The sequence below is a fragment of the Ambystoma mexicanum genome, chromosome 8, assembly GCF_040938575.1.
Source record: "Ambystoma mexicanum isolate Mex_15411 chromosome 8, UKY_AmexF1_1, whole genome shotgun sequence".
Lineage (NCBI taxonomy): Eukaryota > Metazoa > Chordata > Amphibia > Caudata > Ambystomatidae > Ambystoma > Ambystoma mexicanum.
In genome coordinates this window covers 1590188067-1590207941 of record NC_090929.1, presented here as the reverse complement: position 1 = coordinate 1590207941, position 19875 = coordinate 1590188067, and positions in this window count along the sequence as shown.

The window sequence follows — 19875 nt, the reverse complement described above, 5'->3', positions numbered from 1 at the left end:
ACACATATGGGGGTGATTGCAGCAACAGGGCAGCATGGCAACTGACCTTTCCACACCGAGGCCCAGTACACCATCAAGGATCGCTGCATCACTGATGCCGCCGGCGCCATCTCCTCGACCTCATGGAGGGGCCACAGTTCCGTTGGGGCCTTTCGAGCCCTACACTGATCCATCATCAGTGGGACCCTGCTGGATGCTGTGGATCCAAAATTTCGAGATGTGATGGACTGCAAGGACATTACAACGCCCAGGAAGATGAGGTCACACCTTCTGCTCAACGTTGGTGACGACGTCCTACGCAATTTCAATATGCTGGTCATTGACGATGGTGCAGACATATACCAACTGGCCAAAGACGCCCTTAAAGCACATTTCATGCCACTGTTGAATCCAGACTACGAAACCTTCAATTTCTGTACCACAGTTAAGATGGAGGATGAAACACTGGACGCTTCCCACACAAGGCTTAGGAAACTAGTACTCTTGTGTGAATTCGACAACGTTGAAAATTAAATAAGGCACCAAATCATCAACGGAATGCACTTGGAAAAACTACCCAGAATGGTGTTGGGAGAGAAGGGCATTGCTCTAGCCAGGATCCTTGAATATGGATGCCAAAGAGAGCTGTTGCACGAAAGGGCGGCACACATGGGCACCATGCTACAGCAGCTCCAACTGGTGCCAATGACTGTGGTAATAGCACAGATCACTAACCGCCAAGCACCAAGAGAAGACTACAATGATGCAAACAGTTCACCAAGGTGGCAACCAAGGATCCCGGGGCCTTATGAATGTGGATGGTGTGGTGGCGCACGTCATGGAAGTAGAAACTGCCCAGTGCAGGTTATCACGTGTGGGGCATGTGGCGGGAAGGACCACCATGCACGTGTCCATTTGATCTCAGCACTTAAGTACAGAAGTACAGAGCTGAGGAAAAGACAGAGAAGACACAAATGCCTGGTGTCCATACAAAGGCCAAGAGATACTCATGATGATAGACACCGGCGCATCAGTAAATGTCAAACCATCAACAATGTTCCAGACACTGCGTCCTCGACCTGACCTCAGGTCAACTGAAAGACTCCTGTTCCCTTACAGATGCAAGATGCCAATACCAGTGGAAGGATGCTTCAGAACGATACTAAGCAGGGCTGACAGAGTCCTCAAATCAAAGATATATGTTGTCAATGCAGGAATTTAATACCCTAGTGGGGATGCAGCGGAAGACCTAGGACTGAGCCAGTTCATCTGTGATGTCACAGACTCAACAGACATTTCCGACCTCCTAGAGACGTACCCGGGCATCCTCAATGGCATCGGATGTTTGAAAGGCAAACTCATAAAGCTTCACATCGACCAGACGGTACAACCCTGACGGTATGCCACAGGAGAACCCCATTTCATATGAGAGACCTGGTCAAAAAGGAGTTAGGCAAACACGAAAAGGCTGGCATTATTGAACAAGTCACAGTACCAATGCCCTGGATCTCGCCTATGGGGGTAATAAAGAAACCAAAGCTACCCGTGGAAAGTAAGGATTTACATTGATATGCGTCTGCCAAATGCAGCAATCAAAAGAGAGCATCACAACATCCACACGCTAGATGAGATAATTACCTCACAGAGGCGAAGGTTTTCTCGATAATCGACCTGAATGGTGGATACCACCAGTTGAACTACACCGCGACTCAAGGTACATCATAACGTTCTCCATACACCTGGGTCTACGCCGGTACACGAGACAGAGTTTTGGGATCTCTTCAGCAGCAGAGGTGTTCCAGCAGACCATCCAGGAAGTAATCCAGGGAATCCCAGGGGTGCTGAATGTGAGTGATCACATCCTTACCCACGTCAACAACAGGCAGGAGCACATGCATCACCTCGAGATAGTGATCAGCAGGCTGGAGACCGCAGGCCTAACCATCCACCGGGGCAAATGTGAGTACCTGAAAGATGAGATAATATTCTACGTCTTCGACACTGAGGGAGTGTCAGCCGACCCATAAAAGCTGGCAGACATAAAGGAGGCCTCCCCTCTGACAACACCCACGGAGGTACGCAGTTTCTTGGGGATGGCAACCTATTGCAGGAGGTTCATCCCCAACCTGGCAACAATGTCCAAGCCACTGAGGGAGCTCACCAGGTCGAAGATCAAGTGGAACTGGAGCTCTGAATGCCAGCAGGCGTTCGAGCGAATCAAGACATCTCTGTCATCCGAAACAACAATGGCATGTTATGACCCAACGGTGATGACTGAGCTATATTTAGATGCTAGCCCCATCGGCCTTGGGGCTATCCTTGTTCAACTATCACGGACAGGCAAAAAAAAGCCCATCGCATATGCCTCCTGAGCCCTCACACTCACTGAACAGCAAAACTCACACATCTGAAACTGCACTGGTTTACCTGGCTACCCTCTGATCTCAGGCCCAGGTCTCCTCCCCGCCAGCTGCACACCTGCACTGCCCTCCTGGAATCCCTTGCACTCAGGGACTGTTTCTGTATCCCTACAGCCCCTACTAGCACTTGACACCTGATGTCTGCACTTACACCTGCACTTGCCACCAGGTGGCTGCACTTTATTTATTTATTATTTATTGTCTTATTTATTTTACTGTTATCCTATGCACTGCACTGACACTGCTCTTCCCCCCGCATTTTACCCCTTCCCCCTGCCTCCTCCCCTGCACTTGCGTGATCTCAATGTCACCTGGCCTAGTAGGATCGCTGTCTCTGTCTTCCCTTTGTTTTCCCTCCCTTTCCTTGTTGCCCCTTGAAACACTTGTATATAGGCACGTTATAAATGCCATATCATATCATATCGAGAAGGAGGCCATAGCGGTGCTCTGGGGCTGCCGCCATTTCCACATCTACTTCTATGGATGAAAAGTCAGAACCTACACAGATCACAAGCCACTCATCCCGATCTTCACATGGTCATCAGCACACCTTCTGGCCAGAACAGGAAAGTGGCTGCGCCACCTTCAGCAGTATGGGTTTGAGTTGGCCTACCAAGAGGGCACGGACAATCCAGCGGATTTCCTATCAAGGCACCCGAGGGCTGCAACCTTGGGGGATGTGAGTGAAGCAGAGGAAACGGAGGAGCAAATATACCAAATCATTCACACCATAAAGCCCAAGGCGATCAGCATCGAAGACATTTTGGAGCCACGCACACTGACCCTTGCTGCGACATAATCAAGAACACTATCATATCGGGTGATTGAAAATCCTTCCTCCACCATGTACATAACCGCACGCCAGCGGCCAGAGACTTCCTTATTGGCATATTCCGACAGGACGACAGGCATTGTCTGTCACCAGCAAAGGGTTGATCCTTAGGGGAACCCGCATTGTGATCCCCAGCAGCCTGCAGGACAGGATCGTGATGCTGGCACATGAAGGCCACCAGGGAATGGTCAGGACAAAGGCCAGAATACGACACCGGGTGTGGTTTCCTCACATTGACACCAAGGTAGAGCTAGTCATTACATCCTGCCACCCTTGCCAAATCACAGGAGCACCTCCAAACCCTAAACCTATACTGTCGGCAGAGCGTGGTTCATTGACGTGGGACGCCATCAGCGTCGACTTCTGCACAGTACAGGAAGGAACATACCTGCTGGTGGCCATCGACGACCACGTACGATACCCAGAAGTGGAGATCATATCCTCGACAGCAGCAGAGACCGTGATACCTGCACTTGAGACGATGTTTGCAACAGGAGCGACTATGGACCATCGTTCCAGGGGACGGAGATCAGGAAATACCTGGATGATTTGCACATCTGAAACATCACCACATCACACTGCGGTGGCCACAGGCGAATGGCCATGTTGAGAGATTCATGCGGACAATCAAAGTGCTACGCATATCCAGGGCTCAAAACAGCCCCTGGAGAGAGTATCTATAAGGATTCCTATGGAACTACCGGGTGACGCCCCACAGCTCCACCAACTTGCCCTCGGGGGACCTCATGTACGGGACATTGGTAAACTCAACCATATCACACCACCCGAGCAGAGGAGTAGACACCTTCGACAGCGACCGCATTCAACGAAGGAGAGTGTTAGTGAACGAACACATGAACGTTGTTAGGGAGAATTCTCCAAATGTGCTAATTTCCCATAAATGTTGAGACTCCCAGCAACTTTGCTGGATTTCTAGGATTTCATTTTTTACCTGGAAAGAGTGTGAGCCTTTTTTTTCCCCACTCTTTCATGTATTCTGATGTGTGTTTTAATTTTGTGTTCTTTGGTTATGGAGTTTTAAAACAACTCCATTGGCATCATCTTTTTCTGTGTGTCACACAACACCTTTAAACATCTTCTCTGGGACTGACTAACGTCTCCCAGAGCCTGTAAAGTTAAATTGACTTTACTAGTCTCATTAAATTTACTGACCCAGCACACCCTATCTTACTATATAGTGCTGGAGTGGTTGCCTAGCTTCCCCTGAGTCAAACCACTCATGTATCAGTTAAATGTTACCCTTTCCTACTTTAAATGGCTGGTGGCAGTGGTTTAGATAAAACTACCATGATTTTTCCCAACCGCTAACAACTGTAGCTAAAAATCGGGTCAGCCATGTTTTTCAATATGGCGCCCAAGAACTATCTGTAAAAACAGACTCCGGACATCTTTTTTGCCATTTCTTTTAGGAAAGGTCCTTCTTGCGTTTGACTCTGCTCGCCAAACCAGGTTTGGTCCCTTTGTTCATTGGCCTTTGGCGGGCTTTAGTGCTGAAGCCCTCCTCTGGCAGGGTGTCGGGGGTGGACTGGATGTGAGGGAGGTGCCTGAAACTCCCTGTGCTTAGTCTCCTAGGAGACCTGAATGCACTCTGGCGTGATTGGCCTGATGGCTGTCCGGCAAGGACAGCCACCCTGCTGGGTGAGTGACAGCCAGGCTGGAATGAATGGGGGAAACTGTTTAAAAGCAGATCTCTGGGACTTGGAAAGCAGAGTCGACCACTGGAACGAAAGAACCGAAGAGGAGAGGAAGGAAGAGGACTGCTGCAACTCCTGGAAGACAGGTGAAGTCCTGCTGCAGGCCCGAATTGCCTGAAACTCAGATGACAGAGAAGCCCATCAAGGTCAACTTCTTCCCTTGAGTTTGGTGGGAACAACCAACTTGCAAGCCACCTGGACACTGTCTTATTCTGGTCAAATTTTCATCAGAGTGCTGTTGAAAACCGGATAGCCAGAGGGAAGGAAACCAGCTTGTGGACTTTAGGGTGACTTTGGCCAGGGCCTATTGAGAATAATTGCTGGTTGTATTTAACTGAAACCCTTTGCCCTGCCTATGAATGTATTATGGCTGTCTATTTTTACAACCTTGTCTTTTCCCTCCTTTATTAAGTATCTGAAGTGCCATTTTGCTCCCACTTCATTTTGGAGCTAAACTTGTTCATTTACTTACCGGTTGGATTTTTGTGGTGCATTCGTGTGTGATATTGGACTGCTTATGCTAGAGTAATGTTTTCTAAATGACTGAGTGAACAAATGTATATTCTTTTACCAAGAAACCTTGAGTAAGTGTTTACTTGAATCACTCTATTAGTTGGTCCTTTGAGTAACTTGTTCTACTGATCACTTAAACTCTTGAGATACGTCTGGCTGCTCAGCCATTGCTACCACTTTACTGTGTAGTACAGGCGTGTACCAAAGGTGAAATTGTGCGTACACTTGTAGTCCTAATTGCCTTGTCGGGGGGAAATTCTGCCGGGTCGGCCGGGCCGTCCGCAGACCTCCGGGCAGGGAGGCCCCAACTCCTCCCGTATATCCCAGGCGAGATAGAGTATGAGACACACACAAGGAGCAAGGTGACTCTGCTGTTTATTTAGACAAAACGGCAGGGATGGGTCAAGGAGCGTACGCGTTCGTCCTGACACACACACAATCGTGGGGCTCGCAGGCCCTTTTTAATGCATTATGACGCGCTACTTGCGTCACTTCAGAAAGTTTAACAAAAAACCTATTGCCACTCTTAATTGGTTGCTCGAGTGGTAGGGTTAGTATAGTACACATATAAAGAATGATATTAGTGGACAAGGTGTAGTCAGGTGGTATATCTGGGTTGTCCCTACAATTAGATACATAAGAATTGTTACATGAAGACTCCTGAGGATTGGCTAGTATTACTGACGTCTGAGATAAGAGCCCCATGTTCTGATTGGTGCATCCGTGAGCTTCCCAGCCTGGGACCACCGTTGTTCCCAGCTCTCGGTGTACCTGTGTTTGCAACAATGTTTTAATATGGGTACGTGCAGACAATGTGAGGATTTATTCATAGGTGGAAGGCTGACCGCTCCCACTGTAGCAGATGTCCATTGAGCCTTTCAAGTGTATCGGCCTGTGTCTCGTAGTGAGGGACCCAGACGCCTTTTCTCTCCTGGGTTTTGGCACTCATCAGGTTCGGTTTGGTCACGTGGGGAGGGACCGTGAAAGAGGCAGAATTCTGCACAATTAATATTGTTTTTTCTACTGCGCGTCTGGTTTAATTTGTCGGCGTGCCTTTATCGTTGAGGCGCGGAGTGCGAGGTTGCAACATCGTGCCTTTGATAATTTGTTCTTGGATGTGGGTTTGCAACATTGCGACCTTGGCTGGTTGCTCCACCGGGTTCTTTCTGCAGGATCAGCAACCTGACTCTTGCTTTGTTAATGTCCACGGGAGCTTTTGTTTGAGGCCTACTCGGGCCTGGTGCTTAAGTAGTCTGTTTGGTGCATAGGTACTTTAGGTTATAGTAGCATATATTTCCATGACCAGTATCGTGTTTCCATTATACCTCTCATGGTGGTAACGGGTTTCAAGAGAAGCGTGAGCAAGCGTTATAGATGAGTTCATGATGCGTCTTGCGTTTCTGCATTCTGAAAGCCTATGTAAAAATAATAAAGATGCACGTCCGTGAATATGCCTGTCGCCTACGTCAGAGCACTGAGTATGTTCTTCGTGTAGATTGGTGTGGAAATGTCCAGTGTGTATATTTGTACAGATGTGCTTCCCGTTGTCTAGGTCGTCATGGCATCTCTAACGACGTGTGGTTTTTAGTCTAGCTGATCCGAGCCGCAGGTGTCGGCATGGCCAGTGCGGGCTGCTGGGCAGGCAGGTGGACACATCCGTATGTTCCTGTACCAGGGTACCTGGTCGTCTGGTAAATGGACAAACTCTTCTCGCGGCGGGTGTCTGGGCCGTGACCCTCTAGGCCAAGCGCGAGAGGTGAAGGACGGGAGCCTGGTTTTCCATTCTCCCACTTCAGTCCCCCCTCTGGTCGACTTGTCGACCACAAACATATCCTTCTCGTTATCTCCTCTTACCCTCCATATCTTAGTTATCCCTCCGAGATGTCCATAATGGTTTACATGATCTTCAAATGACCAATACATGTATTCACATGTTCCTCCAGGAGTACAGTATACCCATCTTCCTATGTAGCTCCTGGGGTTCCTTGGGTTCTCGATCTTCACTGATGGTGGGTCTAGATGATTGGTGATGATTTGGGTGCGCAACTTTTCCCTTTCTTGTATTATCACACCTGTATGCTGGCCGTCATCTGCTGGCATTAAGGGGTGCATTCCCACCATTTCCAGCAACTCGTCAGTCGTGCGTGCCTTCCGGGCCTTCCAAAATCTAATTATGATCAGGGTAGCTCCAGCCAAAATAGTACACCCCACTATTATTTTCAGTCCATCTGACAGCCAAGATGGCATCCATGACCATAATAGTGAAAACCAGCTCTTATCCTTGTCTACACCGTTACTTTCGTCCATCATTTTGGAGTGCATCTGGGCCAATTGTGAAACTGCTTCTGTCAGTGTACCATTGTCAGCATCGTTGGCAGGTATGAACGTGCAGCAATATTGTCCTATCGTTGCACAAACTCCTCCTTCCATTGCTGTGAGAAGGTCCAATACATATCTGTTCTGGAGTGCTACCATCCTTACAGCTCGCAGCTCCTCTTTAATTGCGTTGAACCCATTTACTGTCGAATTGATGGTCATCATTAGTTCCCATCTGGTTATTTGGAGCCATTTTGCGTTTGCGTATGCCTGCAGTCCCGGATGTATTATTGAGGAGAAGAACATTGCTGCTCTGCTGAATAGTCTGTGTTCTGGCGGTATTGATGTTAGTTCCGTTTCCGACCTTCCCCACAGGTAATTTCCTGTTAATGGCTCTCCTTGTCTTTTTCTCCTATTTAGGACAGTATCATTGCCGTTGGTCCTGTTTCCTTGCTCCTTCTGAAGTGGTGCAGATCTCTTTCTTCTCTTATCCCCTTCATCCATTTTAGGAAATTTCGCCACATCGACATGCTTCTTAGGTACCACTAGTGATGGTACATTGACGTGTACCATTGTGCACACACCATTCCACAGGGGAGGCAGTGTATGATATGCCTTTTCTCCACAGGCCCAATAATGGTCCATTATTACTGCTGTTCCCGCTCCCCCCTCAGGTAACTCCATCACGCTTGCACAATTGGTGTTATATCCTACGTCCACCTCTCCTTTATGCTGGTAACATATTTTGGGCGCAGCCAATGGTAGTATAGTTATTGGGTCTTCATCTTCTTCTACCCACGTGAGCATTGGTACATACTTGATCCACGTCGTCCAACATCGATGATTGTGTGTCTCGATAGTTGAGATATTTTCTTTTGTTACCATGTTGCTGCCAATCACTCCTATCTCCCAGCTGTTGCCCAGATACACCTTTCCTGTTATCGTCAGTAGCGGTCTCTCCCAGCATCCTTGTTTACCCGGAATTTCAGTGGCGTACCAATCACATGGTAGATACTGCAGTGTTACCTTCTTTGTTTCTCCTTTTGCAGGGCCACTTGTTATGTACCTGAATGCTTCAGCATGTAAACTGGTCTTGTGATAACTCAGATAGGTCTTGAGGAAGTTGTTTTCATATGGGTATGAGTCTCGTGTTTTCCATGTCATGTGCACTACTGTTCCTTGAAATCTTCCTTTCGTTTGGAACAGGGCCAAATATATTATGCACTGTGCTGTTTTTTCATCTATTTCTGTGGCAACAAATGTTCGTGAAGCGCTCATGGCGTATGGTATTAATGAGCAAACGTAACAGCTATCCTCAGTTGTCTGCTTACCAATGCGGGTCATGTGCTGGTACCATATGTTGTTTGTGACGTGTGCTGAATCTTGTACATAATTATCAATACCTTTATTGTCTGAGTATGTGCTGCGTTTAACTCTATTTTGCTTGGGTGCAATGTTACTATTACCACCTGACGTAACACCTGTTGCAGCAGGGAACGGGGGTATATTAGGTTTGGGTGCAGCAATAAAATCAATAGCATAGCTGTACTGCCAGACAGAGGCAGCCAAGAACCCGGTGATCATAAAAATCCCTATTATTTTTATTACATATGCTAATCTCACCGGCATTTTGCTCTTACCTTGCTGCAGTCCTGGCAGCGTATTCTTGCGACGTTAAAGTTGCCCGCCTAAAAATTCTCAAAAGTGCTCGTTATTAAATGTTAGTTTTGTTTCCTTTAAGCTCTCCCTATCAAGTAGTCATTCAGTGCCCAGGCGAAGAGCTGCTCCCACGCTACTCTAAGTGATCGGTCTCTTAGGACCGGCAAGTATGGGCGGAGGTGGGGCATGTAATATTCTATGGCCAGGAGGAAGGCTGTGTAGTAGACACGTACCCTTCTCCTTTTTAGGTATGTTGGCCTTTTTATTTCGTATACAAATTGGTGTGACAATTCTTCTGGGTAGTTATCGTCTGGCAGCACCATCTACGCCTGTACACTGAACTTGTTAATTAGCTTTTTCTTAACAATACAATATTACGCAGTTCCTGTATGTGCGAGAGAAAAAAGAGAACATTCACGTGTTTACATGTGTATTGGTGCAAGCAATGTCCTTCAGTTTTAGTTACAACTGTACTTATCAGTCAATGGGGGGGTTTGCGCTCAGATGGCGGAAGTATTTTTACTCTTTGAGCGTGTGACCATGGGGTGGGCAGTATGGGGATCACCCCCTTCTTCGTCAGTTATTGTCTCCGAGGGAACAATTGGGTCGTTGTCTGTGGTGGAACTTTCTTCCGCTGTCGGGGATGTTGTTGCTGTTCTTCCAATGGACCTGTCGTTGGCGCTGGGGCGGGTCTGCAGTTTGTAGATCTTTACGTCATGTAGGTGATTCCAGGCACGCTTATCCTTTAGTTTTACTGCTCTTGTTGATACGTCCTCTACCAGATGGGGGCCAGTGAACCTCTTCTCGTTCCACTTTCTATTGAAATTGCGAAGTAGCACGTGGTCACCTTTGGCAAGTTTGCACAAGTTCTCCTTTCCCAATTCTGTACTTGCGCCTTTTTCTTGGTTGCTGGTAGACCCGCCCCGTGTGCGCTCGAGCTGTTGAGACACAAACACGACACTAGTAATCAAAGAAGACACATATTGATACATTTCATCACCTAACACACTCGCTGAACTTTCGTGGTCGGTGAATGCCCTTGACGTTGGGGTTAGGGGAAGGCGCATTTGACGTCCAGTAACCACTTCGTGAGGGGTGAGGTGGTGGTCGGACCCTGGCCTATTCCTAAGTTCAAATAAAGCTAACGGAAGGCAATACAACCAACTTTTCTTTGTTGTTTGTTGTATTTTTGCAATTGCCTCCTTCAATAAGCCATTCAGGCGTTCACATACGCCATTAGCCTGTGGGTGGTATGCACATGCAAATTTGTGTTTAATGTTCAGCAGGGATGTGATATGTTGGAACATTTCGTTTGCGAAATGTGGGCCGTTGTCTGATCTTAACACCTCGCACACTCCCCACCTGGGGAAGACCTCCCTTACTATGAATTTGGCTGCTCTAAACGCATCAGGGTGTGAACAGGGCCCTGCTTCAATCCACCTAGAAAATGGGCATACTACTACAATCATATACCTATTACCTTGACATATGTTGATCATATCAACATAGTCAATGTGAAGGTGCCGAAAAGGTCCTTCTGGCCGGGGTATGGTACCTCTTATCACTTTTAAAGTATGACCGGCCGTAAACTGTTGACATGTGAGGCAATTGCTGATAAAATTTGACACATGAGAGTTTAACTCAGGACAAAACCAATCTTCTCTAATTCGTGCTGCGATTATTTCCTTGCCTGTATGGGCAGGGTGATGTAATTGGCTCAGGGCGGTATTTAACAGTGCCAACGGTATTACAACTTTCCCCGTGCCACCCTGGCGCCATAGTGCGTCGGTTGGGGACATTGTACATCCTCTTTTTACCCATACTTCTTTTTCGGCCATTGGTGCAGCCGCTTGTAGTTCCATAATCTGTGTGGCTGGGAGATGGGTGTACCCTTCTTTTATTAACATCTCCCTAGCTATTCCCCTCCCTCTCCCTCTCTGTGAGTCTGTGGGGTTCCATATCTCACCAAAGTATGCAGCATATTTCGCATGTGCGTCTGCTGCTGCATTCCCTTTTGAGACATGGTCTTCACCATTGGTGTGTGCGGTGCATTTTACTAGGGCTAGCTCTTGGGGGTCGTTTATTACTTCAATTAATTCAGCCAACAAGAGGGCATGTTGCACTGGAGTGCCGTCAGCTCTCCTAAGCCCTCTTCTCCTCCATTTTGTTAGCCCTGAGTGGACAGTGGATGTAACATATGCACTGTCGGAATATATTGTTACACGTTTGTTAAAACTTTCTTTAAGTGCCAATATTAGTGCAACTAGTTCAGCGGCTTGAGCAGAGTAATGCTGTGGTAACTGTACACATTTCATAGCCACACACACCGGAGCCTCCATCATTTTTACCACTGCTGCCCCAGTCCTTCGTATCCCATCTCCTTGATCAATAGTTGATGACCCATCAATAAACAAAAGCTCACCTCCCTCTAGTGCGTTTTCTTCAACTTTTCTAGTACATGAGTACATTTTAGTTATTTGGGTGCAGTCGTGGGCGTAATCTCCCTCTTAAATTACTTCTGCTAGGAATCTTGCAGGGTTAACAGTGCTACATCTAACAACCGCTAGTTCAGCCCTAGACAAAATGATCTCATAACCTGATGCCCTTTGTGTCGTTATTGTGGACTTGGGTTTATTCAATATTGCAAATAATGCATGTTCCACGAACAGTGTAGTTGGACACCCCATAGTTATTCCTGATGCTTTTTCTACTGCAAAGGCAGCTGCAGCGAGACCTTGTTCACAAGGGAAGTGGCCTAACATCACAGGGTCTAAGTGTCCGCTGTAAAATGCTACTGGTTTATATCCCATGCTCGTTTTTTGTGCCAATACTGCCTTCATCACTGCTGAGTCGCAATGTGAGAATATAAAAAAGCGTCGCTCATAGTCTGGGGATGCCAGTACTGGAGCAGTTGATATCGCGTCTTTCAATTCGTCAAATGCCTCCCTCATTTCCATAGTCCATCCCAACTTTTTCTCCCCTTTATTTGCTTCCTTCAAACCCTCAAGCAGGGGTCCTATGTATGAGCTGTAATCAAATACCCATGCTCTACAGTAGTTGCACAGCCCCAGAAATTGCTGCAGTTCTCTCACAGTCTGTGGTACGGGAGTGCTTGAAATGGCCTGTGCTCTTTGTGGTGCAATCCTTCTTCCATGTTGGGATATCAGTTGGCCAATGTAAAGTACCTGTTCCTGACAGTATTGTATCTTTTCCATGTCTACCTTGTACCCCTTTTCAGCCAATATTGTCAACATCTTTAAGGAGTCCTCTCTACATTTACTTTCGTTTGTACTGCAAATTATTATGTCATCCACATACTGTAACACTGTGCTTTCCACCTCAACGTTACCCAAATCCATCTGTATTACTCTATTGAAAATTGAGGGTGATTCACAATACCCCTGTGGTAATCTGGTATGTTTCCACTTTGTATTTCGGTAAGTGAAGCTTGTCAAATCTTGTGAGTCTGGGTGTAATGGTATTGAGAAAAAAGCATTTTTAAGGTCAATCACTGTAAATCGTGATGCTTCTGCTGGAATGCCACACAATATTGTGGCCGGGTTTGCTGTTACTGGATACTCTGCTTCTACTATGTTGTTCAAGGGTCTGAGGTCCTGTATGAAGCGCCAAGACCCCCCTTTAGCCTTGCGCACCGGGTACACAGCTGTGTTACATGGTGATTCTGAGGGGACCAATATGCCATTGTTTATAAGGGCCGTTATGGTTTCATATATGCCTTCATCTGCCTCTTTTGACAATGGGTACTGTTTCACTCTTGGTAGTATGGCACCTTTTTTCAATTTTATCCTTACACCCCCTATGCTTTTTATGCATCCCACGTCATAAGGGCTAATAGTCCATAATGATTTGGGCACCTTTGACATATCCTCCTTAAAAAATGGGACTGGGGTGCCTGCGGGTGCCTCAAGTGCCATTGCAATTTTCTGTGCTACTTGTTTGTGAGCCACTCTTAGCCATATTTCTACACTCATCATGAACACCATTTCATCTTCTTCCTTTTCTTCTGAGAACAGTTCTTCATCTGACACCTGGGTCAGCCTACATCCTTCTGCTAGTGCTATCACCGCCCTCCATGCTCTCCCTTCTTTATCTTGGGCGTGCACAGCAACATAATCAGCTGTTGCAATAATGCTCTCAATGTCCATTACAAACACCTTCCCTTCCAGTTCATTAACTGGTGTTTCTGGTCGGAACAGATAGGCTGCTGGTCTCCTCCATATTTTCCCTTCTATCCCTGGCATCCATGCAAATGCCATGTCTGTGCCATATTGGAATAGCTCGCCATCTACTGGCTCCGCCCTAATCGCTGTCTGTCCACAGTATGCTTGCAAAATCTGTCGTGCTGCGAGCATGTTAATCCCTGGAGTAGAGCAAATTATGCCATCCTCTGTAAAGGAGATTGTCATATTCAACCTGTTCCTTATGTCTCTCCCCAGTATATTTACTGGTGAGGCACTATAATACAAAAGTGGGACTGACAGATCATAATCTCCAATAGATAAGGGAACGTTATCAGTAAATGGAACCAACCCTTTAGCCCCAGAAAATCCTTGGGTGTTCATGGCTTCGCCTGACATCTTAAATTTACCTTCCCTTATGCAAGACCGGGTTGCCCCGGTGTCAACAAGAAATGATAATTTTTTGTCACCTATCGTTACCTCTATGCGTGGTTCCTCCGCACTATTAGGTGTTACTGACAGGATGGGACACACCAAAGCCGTCTGTGGGCTGGCCTATTGGGGGTACAATGATTGGCCATTCCCTGTGTAAGGGTTGTGTCCCAACACCGTCACCCTACCCAATTGCGTTTGTTGAGTTTCAGGGGGTGGTGGTTGTATTAACGCTACTTGTTGTTGTGGAGGTGGCAGTTGCTGTGTTATTTGTTGTTGTGGCAGTGAATAGGTTTGTGGCTGTTGTGTTGTTTGTTGTTGTTGGTCACTCCCTTTTTGTGACATCTGCTGTTGTTGTATGCCCTGCTGTTCTTGTGAGGTCCTAGGTTGTGCTTGTTCATTCCATGCTGGTGTTCCTGGCTTTACCCTACATGTACGTGACATGTGTCCTAATAGTCCGCAGCTCCAACACACGGGTGGTTCCCTGCTTTGCCATGGGAAGCTCCCTGTGTTGTCCTGGTATACGGGTTGCCCTGTGGGGTAGTAATTTCTAAGTCCCCCAGCCTGCTGTTGGGTATTATATCCGTATCCTCTCCCCCTCATAAACCCTCCTCTCCCTCTGTTATAACTATAATACCCAGTTCCTTGCATTGGGTACCCTCCTCCCATGTTTGGTGCGTGCAATTGCAGAGGCGGCACTTGCTGTATTACACCTTGTGGAGGCGCTATTTGGGAGGGATCTTGTGCAGCCACTACTTGCGTTGGGCTCTGGGCCATTGGTGTGGGCGTAGTTATTAGTGCCCCTTCCATTGTGTATTTAGTAAGTTTTTTCTGTACTAGTTTGGCCTCTTCTGTTTTCCTATCCTCTTCCTTTTGTTTCATTTTTCCTTGCCATGTCCTGCAGTGATGTACAATAGTCAGTTGTATTTCTGGCCATGGTTTTGCTTCCATCCCCACTACTTTCTTTAGTTATTTCTGAACCCCTTCTGGGAGCCCTTGTACTAGTATATGATAAAATATGGCTGGTGTTTTGTCCCATTGTTCTCTAGTTTCCATGCGCCACTTCTCTTGAATATCCTGGATATAATCAACAGGGTCCTCATTTTCACCCATCTTACGGGAAGTAATGGCTCCTATGTCTGATGTGTCTGGGTACTGCACTCTCAGTGCCTGCCATAGCGCATGTCTACAGTTTGCAAATGGTGCCCCATCATGTGATGTGTTCGTTACCGTTACCCCATGGAATCCCGCTCTTTTCCAAATATCATCCGCTCTATCCCCTAATATTGATATTAACAGGCCCTTCACATCTCCTACTGCTAGTTTCTGTCCTGCGGTGTGTTTTTCCATTTCATATATCCACTTACCCGCACCTCCACTTAGTGATGGGAGCCTACATTTTATATTTTCTTTATCCGTGTGTTTCCAAGGTACATACTGTGGTCTAACCCCTCCTCTCTCCAACAGTGGCATTAAATTCTGTCTTGTGTCACCCTTTACGCTCCATAATATTGAGTCTTCACACCCCTCCTCTTCCCCCGTTTCCAATACGGGTATGTTTATTTGTCTATCTTGCCTGCGACTAGGGAGGTCCCTAAGCCGACATGCATAAGGTGTAATTTCGTTCATGAAGGGCGCGAGCTTTATTCTGTGCTGTGAGCGTGCGGTGGTTGAACATGTATGGTGTGACGTGGGAGGGCGTGATGGAGATGTTGGTGGCGTGGTTTCATGGGTTTGTGTTTCCCCTATTCTTTTCACTCCCTCCTTACTTCTCTCCAGCTCCTCCCATCTTCTACTCATCCAGGGCTAATCTATGTTTGTTCTAGTGAGGTATAGCTTATCTAAGCTTTCCCTTTCACTCTTTCTTCCATCCTTCTCCACTCCTTCTTCCTCCTCACTGCAAAAGTCATTCATAAATGGCACCCCCCACTCTGCCTTTTTTCCTTTTATTGTTACTGTTTTTAAGTCTATTAAGTCTCTTTCTCCCCTTTCGTTGTTACCAACTGTTCCCCCTAGCACTGATGTTGTTGCTACCTCTCTACTTTTATATACATCTCCCCATTTTTCACTCTCCCTACTCCTCCCTTCTCTTCCCCCTTCACTTCTCTCCTCCATTTCCCTACTATTTTCCTCCCTTTTTCTTTTCAATTCCTCCATTACTTCGTTGCTCATCTGTTCCAATATTCTTTCATCCTCTTTCTTCCTTTCCCATTTCACCCTTTCTCTTTCTACTATACTCTCTATTACCTTCCCCTCTTCATATTTCTTAGCTGTCTCTGATAGTACCCTCCTCCTCCATGTTTCCATTTCCTTTTCCTTTTCTTCTTCTTCCTTCTTCTTCTCCCTCAGCACTACTCTTGATACCCTATCTGCTGCTGCTTTTACCCTTTCAGCTTCTCTCTTTTGCTCCTCATTTCGTTCTCTTAATTTTTCCAATTCGTTCTTACCTTCTTTCCTTTTCCTCACTCTCTCTCTTTCCTCCCTCTCAAGTTGTTTGATCAATTCATTCTGCTCATCCCTTAGTTTTGCTAATTTTTCCTCCAAAATCTCTTCCTTCTGCCATAGTAGCTCCTCTCCCCTCATTTCACTCTCTCTGGCACTATCCTCGTCTGTTCTCCTTACCGCCTCCCTTTCTTCTTCAGTTAGTGAGCCTCGTAATTTCAATAATATCTGTGCAGCTACCCACTCATCGTTTCCTATCTCTACAGTCTGCTGTTCTCCAATCCTTTCTTCCCCCATTGGTATCTTCCTATGAGCCACATATGGTGGAGGGCTGCATGCCGGGTTCGAGTATCCTTCAGCCGCCCTGAACTGTCCTTCTATTTCTCCTAATTCTCTTAAAGGGTACAACCCTTCTCCCTCTGCTTTCACTCCCGGTGTTATGGGTGTCTCATTGTTCCGTTCCTTTTTTATGTCGTTTGATTTATCACTCTTTTCTCCTCCCTGTCCTCCGTTCCCCATATTCTTTGTGCTTTCGCACCCCTTTTCCTCATCCGTTCCTTCTTTCTTAATCTCCTTTTCTTCTGGTGTTTCCCCCATAGTGAACATTCCATTTGGTCCTGGTCGGGACCCCTGGAACATCCTCCATAAGTTAAACACCTCCACATGGTTTGCCAACTTCTTCCCCTTGTATGTATTGTGCAGATGGTTTAGTAGTGAATGTTGGGCATATGGATCGAAACTACCATTAGGCGGCCATGGTGTTAACATTTTGTTGTCCGTCCCCTGGGTCCACTCTATGCTGTACTTAATTAATTTCTCCCTATGTGGTGGCAGTGTGGTGCATATGTGTTGTAATGGGGTAGTGAGGGTGTTCCCCCACCCTCCCGACCCTCTCCCGTATGACATAGTGTCCCTCCCCTTGTTACCCTTCTCTTTACCAGCAGTTTACAATATACAACCTCGTATTGCTTACCTTGCCCCGCAAGTGTGGGGACTTACGACAATCCCTTGACAGATTATGCAATAATAATAAATATTATGTTATATTGTATTCCTTCCCCTACGGCCCCCTGCGGCCGAAGCGCACGTGGCCCCCTGCGGCTGCGTACCCCTTACGACGACCTTATACAGTCGCCCTGTTTCTCCAATCTCCTCCCCTTTTTACACTTGCCGTGGCCGGCGTTCTCCGTGCGCAGCCACGCCCCTTCCCCCTTCTCCTTTTCCGATCCTCTAGTCTATCCGTTATCTCCGTGTCTGCTCCCTTATCATCTTTCTCTTCCTCCCCACTCTCAACCCAAAGTTCCTTATGCACGCGATATCCTATTAAAACCCTATTGGTGACGTCACCGATTTCTTCGAGCTACTGGTATATTCTTGTTATGTTTTTTAAGTTCAAAATACACTTGCAATCTACCCCGCTAACCCTACAGCTGTCTTCCTGTCTCTCCTGGAACAAGGTAATCTCATCAATAATATAACCGGACTGCGCACACTGCGTCGCCTCGCGTGTGATACGCCCCTCAACAGGAGGGCTTAACCAGCCAATTATCTTCCGTTTTGGGCAACTATGTAACTAGCTACCGACCACAGGGAAACGTCATCTACCTATCGAGTTTCTTGCTCGAACAATAGGAAACCTCATCTACTCATTGATCAATAAATGTCAAGTCGTAGGAAACCACACACACCCACCCTCACACGTAGTCGCAATTTAGGCCATCAGTGTCTTACGAGCGGCTGCACGTGATGTTTTCGTGCCCCGCCCCCCTCTTTCGCGTAACGTTAGCCGACTGTTCTCGCACTCGTTTCGCTACCATTCATTCCATTGGCAACACTCAGTTAAACCTTCGCCGCACATCTGTATAATACCTCCCTCCTCCCTTATTTACTTCCTCCCCCTCCCTCACAATTTCGCATTGCTTGTTGTGCGTGTCATGCTCACCAAGGTCTCTCGATGCAGGGCCGCTCGACTGCGTGCACCCCTCCAAGCGGCTCGCCACCTCCCCTCGTCTGGACCACGTCTGGACACTCGCCGACCGCGGGCGGGATACTTCTCAACCGGCTCCCGAGGGCCAATATCCGGATTGCGCTGTCCGGTCTTCTCGCAGCTCCGCGATGGTCCTGTAGTCCTCAGAAGGGGGCAACGGCAGAGGGGGCCGCGCCGCCGGGCCTCCTCGCAATGGGAGTGCCTGGAAAAACTAAAAATAAAAGTTGATCTTAAACAGATCTCAGCAGTGCCTCCAACTTGTCGGGGGGAAATTCTGCCGGGTCGGCCGGGCCGTCCGCAGACCTCCGGGCAGGGAGGCCCCAACTCCTCCCGTATATCCCAGGCGAGATAGAGTATGAGACACACACAAGGAGCAAGGTGACTCTGCTGTTTATTTAGACAAAACGGCAGGGATGGGTCAAGGAGCGTACGCGTTCGTCCTGACACACACACAATCGTGGGGCTCGCAGGCCCTTTTTAATGCATTATGACGCGCTACTTGCGTCACTTCAGAAAGTTTAACAAAAAACCTATCGCCACTCTTAATTGGTTGCTCGAGTGGTAGGGTTAGTATAGTACAAATATAGAGAATGATATTAGTGGACAAGGTGTAGTCAGGTGGTATATCTGGGTTGTCCCTACAATTAGATACATAAGAATTGTTACATGAAGACTCCTGAGGATTGGCTAGTATTACTGACGTCTGAGATAAGAGCCCCATGTTCTGATTGGTGCATCCGTGAGCTTCCCAGCCTGGGACCACCGTTGTTCCCAGCTCTCGGTGTACCTGTGTTTGCAACAATGTTTTAATATGGGTACGTGCAGACAATGTGAGGATTTATTCATAGGTGGAAGGCTGACCGCTCCCACTGTAGCAGATGTCCATTGAGCCTTTCAAGTGTATCGGCCTGTGTCTCGTAGTGAGGGACCCAGACGCCTTTTCTCTCCTGGGTTTTGGCATCTCGTCAGGTTCGGTTTGGTCACGTGGGGAGGGACCGTGAAAGAGGCAGAATTCTGCACAATTAATATTGTTTTTTCTACTGCGCGTCTGGTTTAATTTGTCGGCGTGCCTTTATCGTTGAGGCGCGGAGTGCGAGGTTGCAACATCGTGACTTTGATAATTTGTTCTTGGATGTGGGTTTGCAACATTGCGACCTTGGCTGGTTGCTCCACCGGGTTCTTTCTGCAGGATCAGCAACCTGACTCTTGCTTTGTTAATGTCCACGGGAGCTTTTGTTTGAGGCCTACTCGGGCCTGGTGCTTAAGTAGTCTGTTTGGTGCATAGGTACTTTAGGTTATAGTAGCATATATTTCCATGACCAGTATCGTGTTTCCATTATACCTCTCATGGTGCTAAGGGGTTTCAAGAGAAGCGTGAGCA